Raw genomic sequence first — 16,463 nt, 5'->3', positions numbered from 1 at the left:
TCAGAGCAAATGGTTAAGTAGAGTAGGCGCGTTCGGAAAACTAAATGCTTTTTTTTCGTTGAAAAGCTTTGCAACGAAAGGAAGTATTTCAGACGATCGTGCGATCGACATGAAGCAGAAAATGAACAGCCGCCGCGGTTGTGAGCACCGGGAATATAGGCATTTGCTTTCGCGACTTGACTGCGTTGGTCGGTTAGCTCAGCTGGTTAGAGCGTGGTGTTAATAACGCCATGGTCGTGGGTTCAATCCCCGCACTGATCATGTGAGGCGCTTCCGTCGTTAGCAGGTCTGTGTCAGTGTTCGCCGTTCCTTTTACTTTCACCGTCTGCAAGAACTTGTCACATGGTCGGTTGAGATGTGCATTCATTCGAAAGGCGACCATCGCTGTCATGGAACATCAACCCGCTGGTCCCATGCCGGATCTCAGCTGCGTTGCTATTTTTCCAAACAACGTGCTCCACCAAACCACGAAACAGGAAGCCTCACCTGCGCAATAAAACATTTGACAGGGATAGACGCACGACTTGATCGCCGTACCCATGATGACTGCTGGATGTTGTCTGCAGCAAATCAATCAGTCTCAATTGTTTTCACAAACAAATGCAAAGCATGAAATATATGCAGTATTAAGCAGACCTGGCACAGTCTCGGAGCAGAACCAGAGTTCAGGCTTCAATTCAAATCAAAGATTCGTTCATGTTATTTTCCTTGATCTCTGTTAATACTTGTCACGCGACTTCCAGAGGGAATTCATTCGCTTGCACACCTCTCATGCATCGAAGCTGGAGTTATCATGACACCAGCAATATCATAGAGTCATTAATAAAATGAAATTACTGCGGGTGCTGGAATCGGAAACCAAAAGAGAGAATGCTGGAAAGTCTCAGCAGTTCTGGCACCATCTGCAAGGAGAGAAAAGAGCTGACGTTTCGATTCTAACTGATCATTTGTTAAAGATAAAAAAGGGGGAGAATTAGGGAGCTGTTTACACCAGGCTGAGAGATGGTGAGTCAGAGCTCCAGATGCAAAGGTGATAATGAGAGTGCATGGAGAGATCTAAGGGAGATTAGGATCCGTGAATGACGCAGGTTGTAGCCAGTGCTATGTGACAAAATATGTGGGGGGTGGGTGAACCTGAGACAAAATGGAAAACAGGGGAGAAGGGTAGCAAAGCGGGAAGTGGAAAGGAAAAAGATATTGATGGTGTGGGGAGCGAGAGAAAGAGAGACAATCAAGAAATAAGAGTTACAGAACAATGAAAAAATCACAAATAAAAAAGATAAATAAAATAATTGAAATAACATTACCTGAAGTTTTTTGAATTCAACAACTTGAGACAATTTTCTTCATTGAATTTATTTATCTTTTTTATCATTTCAGCTGCACTATCATAGAGCTCATTAGATATGGACAGCACTGAAAGCACAGTCTTCGGCCGAACTCGTCCATTCCAAACAGATATCTTCAATTGATCCAACCGCGATTGCATGCACTTGACCCATGTCTCTCCAAACCCTTCCTATTCAAATACACGTTAAGATTCCTTAAAAGTATTGGAATTATACCATCCATCACCTGCTTGTCTGGCAACTTATTCCACAAACACACCACCCTCTGCGCGCAGCCATTGCCCATCACTGCCTTTCCAATTCTCGCCCTCCCACACCTGGTTTATACCCTCTAGTTCTGCACTGCCACACTTGAGCGAAAGAAACTTATCTATTTACCCGATACATGCCCCTCATGATTGAAAAGCCTCCATAAGATCCGCTCCCAGCCTCTGACGCGCCAGGCAAAATAGTGAGTGAGTGTTCAGCCTGGAAACGTTTGCAACTGTTCCATTTTCAAATGTAGGATGTAGCATGCTGTCTGAAGCAATCATCTTAGCATCTGATCTGTCACTGACGAACGCTGCAGGAAGGCGTGATAACTTGCTAAATATGCTGTCAAACGAAGATTGCATGAGCAACGTAAGTGATTGAGGAAAACGTGCAATTGGCTTCTGAGCTGTTGCTGACACCAAAGCAACTGTGTCGTTCGGGAGCAGAAAAAATCCCACTGTTCGATTACAATTCAAATGCATTTGGCATAAGGTTCGTAGCAGTTTATAAGCAGCACATAACCCTGACTCCAAAAGTCTGTGAGTATCCAGTAGAACAGTGAGCGATCGTTGAAGGTACGTTTCTCCAGACGATATTTGTCAACATGACAAGCTGCAGCTGAGCTGGTGGCATTGCGATTGAAATTGCATGCGTCCGGACATTGTGCTTAATTTTGAATATCAGAGCAAATGGTTAAGTCGAATAGGCGCGTTCGGAAAACTAAATGCTTTTTTTTCGTTGAAAAGCTTTGCAACGAAAGGAAGTATTTCAGACGATCGTGCGATCGACATGAAGCAGAAAATGAACAGCCGCCGCGGTTGTGAGCACCGGGAATATAGGCATTTGCTTTCGCGACTTGACTGCGTTGGTCGGTTAGCTCAGCTGGTTAGAGCATGGTGCTAATAACGCCAAGGTCGTGGGTTCAATCCCCGCATTGACCATGTGAGGCGCTTCCGTCGTTAGCAGGCCTGTGTAAGTGTTCGCCGTGGCTTTTACTTTCACCGTCTGCAAGAATTTGTCACATGGTCGGTTGAGATGTGTATTCATTCGAAAAGCAACCATCGCTGTCATGGAACATCAACCCGCTGGTCCCATGCCGGATCTCAGCTGCGTTGCTATTTTTCCAAACAACGTGCTCCACCAAACCACGAAACAGGAAGCCTCACCTGCGCAATAAAACATTTGACAGGGATAGACGCACGACTTGATCGCCTTACCCATGATGACTGCTGGATGTTGTCTGCAGCAAATCAATCAGTCTCAATTGTTTTCACAAACAAATGCAAAGCATGAAATATATGCAGTATTAAGCAGACCTGGCACAGTCTCGGAGCAGAACCAGAGTTCAGGCTTCAATTCAAATCAAAGATTCGTTCATGTTATTTTCCTTGATCTCTGTTAATACTTGTCACGCGACTTCCAGAGGGAATTCATTCGCTTGCACACCTCTCATGCATCGAAGCTGGAGTTATCATGACACCAGCAATATCATAGAGCCATTAATAAAATGACATTACTGCGGGTGCTGGAATCGGAAACCAAAAGAGAGAATGCTGGAAAGTCTCAGCAGTTCTGGCACCATCTGCAAGGAGAGAAAAGAGCTGACGTTTCGATTCTAACTGATCATTTGTTAAAGATAAAAAAGGGGGAGAATTAGGGAGCTGTTTACACCAGGCTGAGAGATGGTGAGTCAGAGCTCCAGATGCAAAGGTGATAATGAGAGTGCATGGAGAGATCTAAGGGAGATTAGGAGCCGTGAATGACGCAGGTTGTAGCCAGTGCTATGTGACAAAATATGTGGGGGGTGGGTGAACCTGAGACAAAATGGAAAACAGGGGAGAAGGGTAGCAAAGCGGGAAGTGGAAAGGAAAAAGATATTGATGGTGTGGGGAGCGCGAGAAAGAGAGACAATCAAGAAATGAGAGTTACAGAACAATGAAAAAATCACAAATAAAAAAGATAAATAAAATAATTGAAATAACATTACCTGAAGTTTTTTGAATTCAACAACTTGAGACAATTTTCTTCATTGAATTTATTTATCTTTTTTATCATTTCAGCTGCACTATCATAGAGCTCATTAGATATGGACAGCACTGAAAGCACAGTCTTCGGCCGAACTCGTCCATTCCAAACAGATATCTTCAATTGATCCAACCGCGATTGCATGCACTTGACCCATGTCTCTCCAAACCCTTCCTATTCAAATACACGTTAAGATTCCTTAAAAGTATTGGAATTATACCATCCATCACCTGCTTGTCTGGCAACTTATTCCACAAACACACCACCCTCTGCGCGCAGCCATTGCCCATCACTGCCTTTCCAATTCTCGCCCTCCCACACCTGGTTTATACCCTCTAGTTCTGCACTGCCACACTTGAGCGAAAGAAACTTATCTATTTACCCGATACATGCCCCTCATGATTGAAAAGCCTCCATAAGATCCGCTCTCAGCCTCTGACGCGCCAGGCAAAATAGTGAGTGAGTGTTCAGCCTGGAAACGTTTGCAACTGTTCCATTTTCAAATGTAGGATGTAGCATGCTGTCTGAAGCAATCATCTTAGCATCTGATCTGTCACTGACGAACGCTGCAGGAAGGCGTGATAACTTGCTAAATATGCTGTCAAACGAAGATTGCATGAGCAACGTAAGTGATTGAGGAAAACGTGCAAATGGCTTCTGAGCTGTTGCTGACACCAAAGCAACTGCGTCGTTCGGGAGCAGAAACAATCCCACTGTTCGATTACAATTCAAATGCATTTGGCATAAGGTTCGTAGCAGTTTATAAGCAGCACATAACCCTGACTCCAAACGTCTGTGAGTATCCAGTAGAACAGTGAGCGATCGTTGAAGGTACGTTTCTCCAGACGATATTTGTCAACATGACAAGCTGCAGCTGAGCTGGTGGCATTGCGATTGAAATTGCATGCGTCCGGACATTGTGCTTAATTTTGAATATCAGAGCAAATGGTTAAGTCGAGTAGGCGCGTTCGGAAAACTAAATGCTTTTTTTTCGTTGAAAAGCTTTGCAACGAAAGGAAGTATTTCAGACGAACGTGCGATCGACATGAAGCAGAAAATGAACAGCCGCCGCGGTTGTGAGCACCGGGAATATAGGCATTTGCTTTCGCGACTTGACTGCGTTGGTCGGTTAGCTCAGCTGGTTAGAGCGTGGTGCTAATAACGCCAAGGTCGTGGGTTCAATCCCCGCATTGACCATGTGAGGCGCTTCCGTCGTTAGCAGGGCTGTGTAAGTGTTCGCCGTGGCTTTTACTTTCACCGTCTGCAAGAATTTGTCACATGGTCGGTTGAGATGTGTATTCATTCGAAAAGCGACCATCGCTGTCATGGAACATCAACCCGCTGGTCCCATGCCGGATCTCAGCTGCGTTGCTATTTTTCCAAACAACGTGCTCCACCAAACCACGAAACAGGAAGCCTCACCTGCGCAATAAAACATTTGACAGGGATAGACGCACGACTTGATCGCCGTACCCATGATGACTGCTGGATGTTGTCTGCAGCAAATCAATCAGTCTCAATTGTTTTCACAAACAAATGCAAAGCATGAAATATATGCAGTATTAAGCAGACCTGGCACAGTCTCGGAGCAGAACCAGAGTTCAGGCTTCAATTCAAATCAAAGATTCGTTCATGTTATTTTCCTTGATCTCTGTTAATACTTGTCACGCGACTTCCAGAGGGAATTCATTCGCTTGCACACCTCTCATGCATCGAAGCTGGAGTTATCATGACACCAGCAATATCATAGAGCCATTAATAAAATGAAATTACTGCGGGTGCTGGAATCGGAAACCAAAAGAGAGAATGCTGGAAAGTCTCAGCAGTTCTGGCACCATCTGCAAGGAGAGAAAAGAGCTGACGTTTCGATTCTAACTGATCATTTGTTAAAGATAAAAAAGGGGGAGAATTAGGGAGCTGTTTACACCAGGCTGAGAGATGGTGAGTCAGAGCTCCAGATGCAAAGGTGATAATGAGAGTGCATGGAGAGATCTAAGGGAGATTAGGAGCCGTGAATGACGCAGGTTGTAGCCAGTGCTATGTGACAAAATATGTGGGGGGTGGGTGAACCTGAGACAAAATGGAAAACAGGGGAGAAGGGTAGCAAAGCGGGAAGTGGAAAGGAAAAAGATATTGATGGTGTGGGGAGCGAGAGAAAGAGAGACAATCAAGAAATAAGAGTTACAGAACAATGAAAAAATCACAAATAAAAAAGATAAATAAAATAATTGAAATAACATTACCTGAAGTTTTTTGAATTCAACAACTTGAGACAATTTTCTTCATTGAATTTATTTATCTTTTTTATCATTTCAGCTGCACTATCATAGAGCTCATTAGATATGGACAGCACTGAAAGCACAGTCTTCGGCCGAACTCGTCCATTCCAAACAGATATCTTCAATTGATCCAACCGCGATTGCATGCACTTGACCCATGTCTCTCCAAACCCTTCCTATTCAAATACACGTTAAGATTCCTTAAAAGTATTGGAATTATACCATCCATCACCTGCTTGTCTGGCAACTTATTCCACAAACACACCACCCTCTGCGCGCAGCCATTGCCCATCACTGCCTTTCCAATTCTCGCCCTCCCACACCTGGTTTATACCCTCTAGTTCTGCACTGCCACACTTGAGCGAAAGAAACTTATCTATTTACCCGATACATGCCCCTCATGATTGAAAAGCCTCCATAAGATCCGCTCCCAGCCTCTGACGCGCCAGGCAAAATAGTGAGTGAGTGTTCAGCCTGGAAACGTTTGCAACTGTTCCATTTTCAAATGTAGGATGTAGCATGCTGTCTGAAGCAATCATCTTAGCATCTGATCTGTCACTGACGAACGCTGCAGGAAGGCGTGATAACTTGCTAAATATGCTGTCAAACGAAGATTGCATGAGCAACGTAAGTGATTGAGGAAAACGTGCAATTGGCTTCTGAGCTGTTGCTGACACCAAAGCAACTGTGTCGTTCGGGAGCAGAAAAAATCCCACTGTTCGATTACAATTCAAATGCATTTGGCATAAGGTTCGTAGCAGTTTATAAGCAGCACATAACCATGACTCCAAACGTCTGTGAGTATCCAGTAGAACAGTGAGCGATCGTTGAAGGTACGTTTCTCCAGACGATATTTGTCAACATGACAAGCTGCAGCTGAGCTGGTGGCATTGCGATTGAAATTGCATGCGTCCGGACATTGTGCTTAATTTTGAATATCAGAGCAAATGGTTAAGTCGAATAGGCGCGTTCGGAAAACTAAATGCTTTTTTTTCGTTGAAAAGCTTTGCAACGAAAGGAAGTATTTCAGACGATCGTGCGATCGACATGAAGCAGAAAATGAACAGCCGCCGCGGTTGTGAGCACCGGGAATATAGGCATTTGCTTTCGCGACTTGACTGCGTTGGTCGGTTAGCTCAGCTGGTTAGAGCATGGTGCTAATAACGCCAAAGTCGTGGGTTCAATCCCCGCATTGACCATGTGAGGCGCTTCCGTCGTTAGCAGGCCTGTGTAAGTGTTCGCCGTGGCTTTTACTTTCACCGTCTGCAAGAATTTGTCACATGGTCGGTTGAGATGTGTATTCATTCGAAAAGCAACCATCGCTGTCATGGAACATCAACCCGCTGGTCCCATGCCGGATCTCAGCTGCGTTGCTATTTTTCCAAACAACGTGCTCCACCAAACCACGAAACAGGAAGCCTCACCTGCGCAATAAAACATTTGACAGGGATAGACGCACGACTTGATCGCCTTACCCATGATGACTGCTGGATGTTGTCTGCAGCAAATCAATCAGTCTCAATTGTTTTCACAAACAAATGCAAAGCATGAAATATATGCAGTATTAAGCAGACCTGGCACAGTCTCGGAGCAGAACCAGAGTTCAGGCTTCAATTCAAATCAAAGATTCGTTCATGTTATTTTCCTTGATCTCTGTTAATACTTGTCACGCGACTTCCAGAGGGAATTCATTCGCTTGCACACCTCTCATGCATCGAAGCTGGAGTTATCATGACACCAGCAATATCATAGAGCCATTAATAAAATGAAATTACTGCGGGTGCTGGAATCGGAAACCAAAAGAGAGAATGCTGGAAAGTCTCAGCAGTTCTGGCACCATCTGCAAGGAGAGAAAAGAGCTGACGTTTCGATTCTAACTGATCATTTGTTAAAGATAAAAAAGGGGGAGAATTAGGGAGCTGTTTACACCAGGCTGAGAGATGGTGAGTCAGAGCTCCAGATGCAAAGGTGATAATGAGAGTGCATGGAGAGATCTAAGGGAGATTAGGAGCCGTGAATGACGCAGGTTGTAGCCAGTGCTATGTGACAAAATATGTGGGGGGTGGGTGAACCTGAGACAAAATGGAAAACAGGGGAGAAGGGTAGCAAAGCGGGAAGTGGAAAGGAAAAAGATATTGGTGGTGTGGGGAGCGAGAGAAAGAGAGACAATCAAGAAATAAGAGTTACAGAACAATGAAAAAATCACAAATAAAAAAGATAAATAAAATAATTGAAATAACATTACCTGAAGTTTTTTGAATTCAACAACTTGAGACAATTTTCTTCATTGAATTTATTTATCTTTTTTATCATTTCAGCTGCACTATCATAGAGCTCATTAGATATGGACAGCACTGAAAGCACAGTCTTCGGCCGAACTCGTCCATTCCAAACAGATATCTTCAATTGATCCAACCGCGATTGCATGCACTTGACCCATGTCTCTCCAAACCCTTCCTATTCAAATACACGTTAAGATTCCTTAAAAGTATTGGAATTATACCATCCATCACCTGCTTGTCTGGCAACTTATTCCACAAACACACCACCCTCTGCGCGCAGCCAATGCCCATCACTGCCTTTCCAATTCTCGCCCTCCCACACCTGGTTTATACCCTCTAGTTCTGCACTGCCACACTTGAGCGAAAGAAACTTATCTATTTACCCGATACATGCCCCTCATGATTGAAAAGCCTCCATAAGATCCGCTCCCAGCCTCTGACGCGCCAGGCAAAATAGTGAGTGAGTGTTCAGCCTGGAAACGTTTGCAACTGTTCCATTTTCAAATGTAGGATGTAGCATGCTGTCTGAAGCAATCATCTTAGCATCTGATCTGTCACTGACGAACGCTGCAGGAAGGCGTGATAACTTGCTAAATATGCTGTCAAACGAAGATTGCATGAGCAACGTAAGTGATTGAGGAAAACGTGCAATTGGCTTCTGAGCTGTTGCTGACACCAAAGCAACTGCGTCGTTCGGGAGCAGAAAAAATCCCACTGTTCGATTACAATTCAAATGCATTTGGCATAAGGTTCGTAGCAGTTTATCAGCAGCACATAACCCTGACTCCAAAAGTCTGTGAGCATCCAGGAGAACAGTGAGCGATCGTTGAAGGTACGTTTCTCCAGACGATATTTGACAACATGACAAGCTGCAGCTGAGCTGGTGGCATTGCGATTGAAATTGCATGCGTCCGGACATTGTGCTTAATTTTGAATATCAGAGCAAATGGTTAAGTCGAGTAGGCGCGTTCGGAAAACTAAATGCTTTTTTTTCGTTGAAAAGCTTTGCAACGAAAGGAAGTATTTCAGACGATCGTGCGATCGACATGAAGCAGAAAATGAACAGCCGCCGCGGTTGTGAGCACCGGGAATATAGGCATTTGCTTTCGCGACTTGACTGCGTTGGTCGGTTAGCTCAGCTGGTTAGAGCGTGGTGTTAATAACGCCATGGTCGTGGGTTCAATCCCCGCACTGATCATGTGAGGCGCTTCCGTCGTTAGCAGGTCTGTGTCAGTGTTCGCCGTGGCTTTTACTTTCACCGTCTGCAAGAACTTGTCACATGGTCGGTTGAGATGTGCATTCATTCGAAAGGCGACCATCGCTGTCATGGAACATCAACCCGCTGGTCCCATGCCGGATCTCAGCTGCGTTGCTATTTTTCCAAACAACGTGCTCCACCAAACCACGAAACAGGAAGCCTCACCTGCGCAATAAAACATTTGACAGGGATAGACGCACGACTTGATCGCCGTACCCATGATGACTGCTGGATGTTGTCTGCAGCAAATCAATCAGTCTCAATTGTTTTCACAAACAAATGCAAAGCATGAAATATATGCAGTATTAAGCAGACCTGGCACAGTCTCGGAGCAGAACCAGAGTTCAGGCTTCAATTCAAATCAAAGATTCGTTCATGTTATTTTCCTTGATCTCTGTTAATACTTGTCACGCGACTTCCAGAGGGAATTCATTCGCTTGCACACCTCTCATGCATCGAAGCTGGAGTTATCATGACACCAGCAATATCATAGAGTCATTAATAAAATGAAATTACTGCGGGTGCTGGAATCGGAAACCAAAAGAGAGAATGCTGGAAAGTCTCAGCAGTTCTGGCACCATCTGCAAGGAGAGAAAAGAGCTGACGTTTCGATTCTAACTGATCATTTGTTAAAGATAAAAAAGGGGGAGAATTAGGGAGCTGTTTACACCAGGCTGAGAGATGGTGAGTCAGAGCTCCAGATGCAAAGGTGATAATGAGAGTGCATGGAGAGATCTAAGGGAGATTAGGATCCGTGAATGACGCAGGTTGTAGCCAGTGCTATGTGACAAAATATGTGGGGGGTGGGTGAACCTGAGACAAAATGGAAAACAGGGGAGAAGGGTAGCAAAGCGGGAAGTGGAAAGGAAAAAGATATTGATGGTGTGGGGAGCGAGAGAAAGAGAGACAATCAAGAAATAAGAGTTACAGAACAATGAAAAAATCACAAATAAAAAAGATAAATAAAATAATTGAAATAACATTACCTGAAGTTTTTTGAATTCAACAACTTGAGACAATTTTCTTCATTGAATTTATTTATCTTTTTTATCATTTCAGCTGCACTATCATAGAGCTCATTAGATATGGACAGCACTGAAAGCACAGTCTTCGGCCGAACTCGTCCATTCCAAACAGATATCTTCAATTGATCCAACCGCGATTGCATGCACTTGACCCATGTCTCTCCAAACCCTTCCTATTCAAATACACGTTAAGATTCCTTAAAAGTATTGGAATTATACCATCCATCACCTGCTTGTCTGGCAACTTATTCCACAAACACACCACCCTCTGCGCGCAGCCATTGCCCATCACTGCCTTTCCAATTCTCGCCCTCCCACACCTGGTTTATACCCTCTAGTTCTGCACTGCCACACTTGAGCGAAAGAAACTTATCTATTTACCCGATACATGCCCCTCATGATTGAAAAGCCTCCATAAGATCCGCTCCCAGCCTCTGACGCGCCAGGCAAAATAGTGAGTGAGTGTTCAGCCTGGAAACGTTTGCAACTGTTCCATTTTCAAATGTAGGATGTAGCATGCTGTCTGAAGCAATCATCTTAGCATCTGATCTGTCACTGACGAACGCTGCAGGAAGGCGTGATAACTTGCTAAATATGCTGTCAAACGAAGATTGCATGAGCAACGTAAGTGATTGAGGAAAACGTGCAATTGGCTTCTGAGCTGTTGCTGACACCAAAGCAACTGCGTCGTTCGGGAGCAGAAAAAATCCCACTGTTCGATTACAATTCAAATGCATTTGGCATAAGGTTCGTAGCAGTTTATAAGCAGCACATAACCCTGACTCCAAAAGTCTGTGAGTATCCAGTAGAACAGTGAGCGATCGTTGAAGGTACGTTTCTCCAGACGATATTTGTCAACATGACAAGCTGCAGCTGAGCTGGTGGCATTGCGATTGAAATTGCATGCGTCCGGACATTGTGCTTAATTTTGAATATCAGAGCAAATGGTTAAGTCGAGTAGGCGCGTTCGGAAAACTAAATGCTTTTTTTTCGTTGAAAAGCTTTGCAACGAAAGGAAGTATTTCAGATGATCGTGCGATCGACATGAAGCAGAAAATGAACAGCCGCCGCGGTTGTGAGCACCGGGAATATAGGCATTTGCTTTCGCGACGTGACTGCGTTGGTCGGTTAGCTCAGCTGGTTAGAGCGTGGTGTTAATAACGCCATGGTCGTGGGTTCAATCCCCGCACTGATCATGTGAGGCGCTTCCGTCGTTAGCAGGCCTGTGTCAGTGTTCGCCGTGGCTTTTACTTTCACCGTCTGCAAGAACTTGTCACATGGTCGGTTGAGATGTGTATTCATTCGAAAGGCGACCATCGCTGTCATGGAACATCAACCCGCTGGTCCCATGCCGGATCTCAGCTGCGTTGCTATTTTTCCAAACAACGTGCTCCACCAAACCACGAAACAGGAAGCCTCACCTGCGCAATAAAACATTTGACAGGGATAGACGCACGACTTGATCGCCGTACCCATGATGACTGCTGGATGTTGTCTGCAGCAAATCAATCAGTCTCAATTGTTTTCACAAACAAATGCAAAGCATGAAATATATGCAGTATTAAGCAGACCTGGCACAGTCTCGGAGCAGAACCAGAGTTCAGGCTTCAATTCAAATCAAAGATTCGTTCATGTTATTTTCCTTGATCTCTGTTAATACTTGTCACGCGACTTCCAGAGGGAATTCATTCGCTTGCACACCTCTCATGCATCGAAGCTGGAGTTATCATGACACCAGCAATATCATAGAGTCATTAATAAAATGAAATTACTGCGGGTGCTGGAATCGGAAACCAAAAGAGAGAATGCTGGAAAGTCTCAGCAGTTCTGGCACCATCTGCAAGGAGAGAAAAGAGCTGACGTTTCGATTCTAACTGATCATTTGTTAAAGATAAAAAAGGGGGAGAATTAGGGAGCTGTTTACACCAGGCTGAGAGATGGTGAGTCAGAGCTCCAGATGCAAAGGTGATAATGAGAGTGCATGGAGAGATCTAAGGGAGATTAGGAGCCGTGAATGACGCAGGTTGTAGCCAGTGCTATGTGAGAAAATATGTGGGGGGTGGGTGAACCTGAGACAAAATGGAAAACAGGGGAGAAGGGTAGCAAAGCGGGAAGTGGAAAGGAAAAAGATATTGATGGTGTGGGGAGCGAGAGAAAGAGAGACAATCAAGAAATAAGAGTTACAGAACAATGAAAAAATCACAAATAAAAAAGATAAATAAAATAATTGAAATAACATTACCTGAAGTTTTTTGAATTCAACAACTTGAGACAATTTTCTTCATTGAATTTATTTATCTTTTTTATCATTTCAGCTGCACTATCATAGAGCTCATTAGATATGGACAGCACTGAAAGCACAGTCTTCGGCCGAACTCGTCCATTCCAAACAGATATCTTCAATTGATCCAACCGCGATTGCATGCACTTGACCCATGTCTCTCCAAACCCTTCCTATTCAAATACACGTTAAGATTCCTTAAAAGTATTGGAATTATACCATCCATCACCTGCTTGTCTGGCAACTTATTCCACAAACACACCACCCTCTGCGCGCAGCCAATGCCCATCACTGCCTTTCCAATTCTCGCCCTCCCACACCTGGTTTATACCCTCTAGTTCTGCACTGCCACACTTGAGCGAAAGAAACTTATCTATTTACCCGATACATGCCCCTCATGATTGAAAAGCCTCCATAAGATCCGCTCCCAGCCTCTGACGCGCCAGGCAAAATAGTGAGTGAGTGTTCAGCCTGGAAACGTTTGCAACTGTTCCATTTTCAAATGTAGGATGTAGCATGCTGTCTGAAGCAATCATCTTAGCATCTGATCTGTCACTGACGAACGCTGCAGGAAGGGGTGATAACTTGCTAAATATGCTGTCAAACGAAGATTGCATGAGCAACGTAAGTGATTGAGGAAAACGTGCAATTGGCTTCTGAGCTGTTGCTGACACCAAAGCAACTGCGTCGTTCGGGAGCAGAAAAAATCCCACTGTTCGATTACAATTCAAATGCATTTGGCATAAGGTTCGTAGCAGTTTATCAGCAGCACATAACCCTGACTCCAAAAGTCTGTGAGTATCCAGTAGAACAGTGAGCGATCGTTGAAGGTACGTTTCTCCAGACGATATTTGACAACATGACAAGCTGCAGCTGAGCTGGTGGCATTGCGATTGAAATTGCATGCGTCCGGACATTGTGCTTAATTTTGAATATCAGAGCAAATGGTTAAGTCGAGTAGGCGCGTTCGGAAAACTAAATGCTTTTTTTTCGTTGAAAAGCTTTGCAACGAAAGGAAGTATTTCAGACGATCGTGCGATCGACATGAAGCAGAAAATGAACAGCCGCCGCGGTTGTGAGCACCGGGAATATAGGCATTTGCTTTCGCGACTTGACTGCGTTGGTTGGTTAGCTCAGCTGGTTAGAGCGTAGTGTTAATAACGCCATGGTCGTGGGTTCAATCCCCGCACTGATCATTTGAGGCGCTTCCGTCGTTAGCAGGTCTGTGTCAGTGTTCGCCGTGGCTTTTACTTTCACCGTCTGCAAGAACTTGTCACATGGTCGGTTGAGATGTGTATTCATTCGAAAGGCGACCATCGCTGTCACGGAACACCAACCCGCTGGTCCCATGCCGGATCTCAGCTGCGTTGCTATTTTTCCAAACAACGTGCTCCACCAAACCACGAAACAGGAAGCCTCACCTGCGCAATAAAACATTTGACAGGGATAGACGCACGACTTGATCGCCGTACCCATGATGACTGCTGGATGTTGTCTGCAGCAAATCAATCAGTCTCAATTGTTTTCACAAACAAATGCAAAGCATGAAATATATGCAGTATTAAGCAGACCTGGCACAGTCTCGGAGCAGAACCAGAGTTCAGGCTTCAATTCAAATCAAAGATTCGTTCATGTTATTTTCCTTGATCTCTGTTAATACTTGTCACGCGACTTCCAGAGGGAATTCATTCGCTTGCACACCTCTCATGCATCGAAGCTGGAGTTATCATGACACCAGCAATATCATAGAGCCATTAATAAAATGAAATTACTGCGGGTGCTGGAATCGGAAACCAAAAGAGAGAATGCTGGAAAGTCTCAGCAGTTCTGGCACCATCTGCAAGGAGAGAAAAGAGCTGACGTTTCGATTCTAACTGATCATTTGTTAAAGATAAAAAAGGGGGAGAATTAGGGAGCTGTTTACACCAGGCTGAGAGATGGTGAGTCAGGGCTCCAGATGCAAAGGTGATAATGAGAGTGCATGGAGAGATCTAAGGGAGATTAGGAGCCGTGAATGACGCAGGTTGTAGCCAGTGCTATGTGAGAAAATATGTGGGGGGTGGGTGAACCTGAGACAAAATGGAAAACAGGGGAGAAGGGTAGCAAAGCGGGAAGTGGAAAGGAAAAAGACATTGATGGTGTGGGGAGCGAGAGAAAGAGAGACAATCAAGAAATAAGAGTTACAGAACAATGAAAAAATCACAAATAAAAAAGATAAATAAAATAATTGAAATAACATTACCTGAAGTTTTTTGAATTCAACAACTTGAGACAATTTTCTTCATTGAATTTATTTATCTTTTTTATCATTTCAGCTGCACTATCATAGAGCTCATTAGATATGGACAGCACTGAAAGCACAGTCTTCGGCCGAACTCGTCCATTCCAAACAGATATCTTCAATTGATCCAACCGCGATTGCATGCACTTGACCCATGTCTCTCCAAACCCTTCCTATTCAAATACACGTTAAGATTCCTTAAAAGTATTGGAATTATACCATCCATCACCTGCTTGTCTGGCAACTTATTCCACAAACACACCACCCTCTGCGCGCAGCCAATGCCCATCACTGCCTTTCCAATTCTCGCCCTCCCACACCTGGTTTATACCCTCTAGTTCTGCACTGCCACACTTGAGCGAAAGAAACTTATCTATTTACCCGATACATGCCCCTCATGATTGAAAAGCCTCCATAAGATCCGCTCCCAGCCTCTGACGCGCCAGGCAAAATAGTGAGTGAGTGTTCAGCCTGGAAACGTTTGCAACTGTTCCATTTTCAAATGTAGGATGTAGCATGCTGTCTGAAGCAATCATCTTAGCATCTGATCTGTCACTGACGAACGCTGCAGGAAGGCGTGATAACTTGCTAAATATGCTGTCAAACGAAGATTGCATGAGCAACGTAAGTGATTGAGGAAAACGTGCATTGGCTTCTGAGCTGTTGCTGACACCAAAGCAACTGCGTCGTTCGGGAGCAGAAAAAATCCCACTGTTCGATTACAATTCAAATGCATTTGGCATAAGGTTCGTAGCAGTTTATAAGCAGCACATAACCCTGACTCCAAAAGTCTGTGAGTATCCAGTAGAACAGTGAGCGATCGTTGAAGGTACGTTTCTCCAGACGATATTTGTCAACATGACAAGCTGCAGCTGAGCTGGTGGCATTGCGATTGAAATTGCATGCGTCCGGACATTGTGCTTAATTTTGAATATCAGAGCAAATGGTTAAGTCGAGTAGGCGCGTTCGGAAAACTAAATGCTTTTTTTTCGTTGAAAAGCTTTGCAACGAAAGGAAGTATTTCAGACGATCGTGCGATCGACATGAAGCAGAAAATGAACAGCCGCCGCGGTTGTGAGCACCGGGAATATAGGCATTTGCTTTCGCGACTTGACTGCGTTGGTCGGTTAGCTCAGCTGGTTAGAGCGTGGTGCTAATAACGCCAAGGTCGTGGGTTCAATCCCCACACTGATCATGTGAGGCGCTCCCGTCGTTAGCAGGTCTGTGTCAGTGTCCGCCGTGGCTTTTACTTTCACCGTCTGCAAGAACTTGTCACATGGTCGGTTCAGATGTGTATTCATTCGAAAGGCGACCATCGCTGTCATGGAACATCAACCCGCTGAGATGTGTATTCATTCGAAAGGCGACCATCGCTGTCATGGAACATCAACCCGCTGGTCCCATGCCGGACCTCAGCTGCGTTGCTATTTT

At 44.5% G+C, this 16,463-nt stretch overlaps 7 non-coding genes across 7 annotated transcripts; all 7 read left to right on the top strand.

Annotated features, from left to right (window-relative positions):
• The first annotated feature begins 187 nt into the window (after nt 1-187).
• trnai-aau (transfer RNA isoleucine (anticodon AAU)) lies at nt 188-261 on the top strand. The gene has a single exon. It is a non-coding gene; the product is annotated as a tRNA-Ile (tRNA).
• Nucleotides 262-2,468: 2,207 nt separating this feature from the next.
• On the top strand, nt 2,469-2,542 carry trnai-aau (transfer RNA isoleucine (anticodon AAU)). The gene has a single exon. It is a non-coding gene; the product is annotated as a tRNA-Ile (tRNA).
• A 2,207-nt stretch (nt 2,543-4,749) lies between these two features.
• Nucleotides 4,750-4,823, top strand: trnai-aau (transfer RNA isoleucine (anticodon AAU)). The gene has a single exon. It is a non-coding gene; the product is annotated as a tRNA-Ile (tRNA).
• Nucleotides 4,824-7,030: 2,207 nt separating this feature from the next.
• Nucleotides 7,031-7,104, top strand: trnai-aau (transfer RNA isoleucine (anticodon AAU)). Its single transcript has one exon. It is a non-coding gene; the product is annotated as a tRNA-Ile (tRNA).
• A 2,207-nt stretch (nt 7,105-9,311) lies between these two features.
• On the top strand, nt 9,312-9,385 carry trnai-aau (transfer RNA isoleucine (anticodon AAU)). Its single transcript has one exon. It is a non-coding gene; the product is annotated as a tRNA-Ile (tRNA).
• A 2,207-nt stretch (nt 9,386-11,592) lies between these two features.
• trnai-aau (transfer RNA isoleucine (anticodon AAU)) lies at nt 11,593-11,666 on the top strand. The gene has a single exon. It is a non-coding gene; the product is annotated as a tRNA-Ile (tRNA).
• A 4,487-nt stretch (nt 11,667-16,153) lies between these two features.
• Nucleotides 16,154-16,227, top strand: trnai-aau (transfer RNA isoleucine (anticodon AAU)). The gene has a single exon. It is a non-coding gene; the product is annotated as a tRNA-Ile (tRNA).
• Nucleotides 16,228-16,463: the final 236 nt, after the last annotated feature.

Source organism: Chiloscyllium plagiosum, unplaced genomic scaffold (assembly GCF_037043375.1).
Source record: "Chiloscyllium plagiosum isolate Xiang-an unplaced genomic scaffold, Cpla_swu_hap1 HiC_scaffold_52, whole genome shotgun sequence".
Taxonomy (NCBI): Eukaryota; Metazoa; Chordata; class Chondrichthyes; order Orectolobiformes; family Hemiscylliidae; genus Chiloscyllium; species Chiloscyllium plagiosum.
Note: the sequence above shows the minus strand (reverse complement) of the source record. Positions and strands in the feature narration are given on the sequence as shown.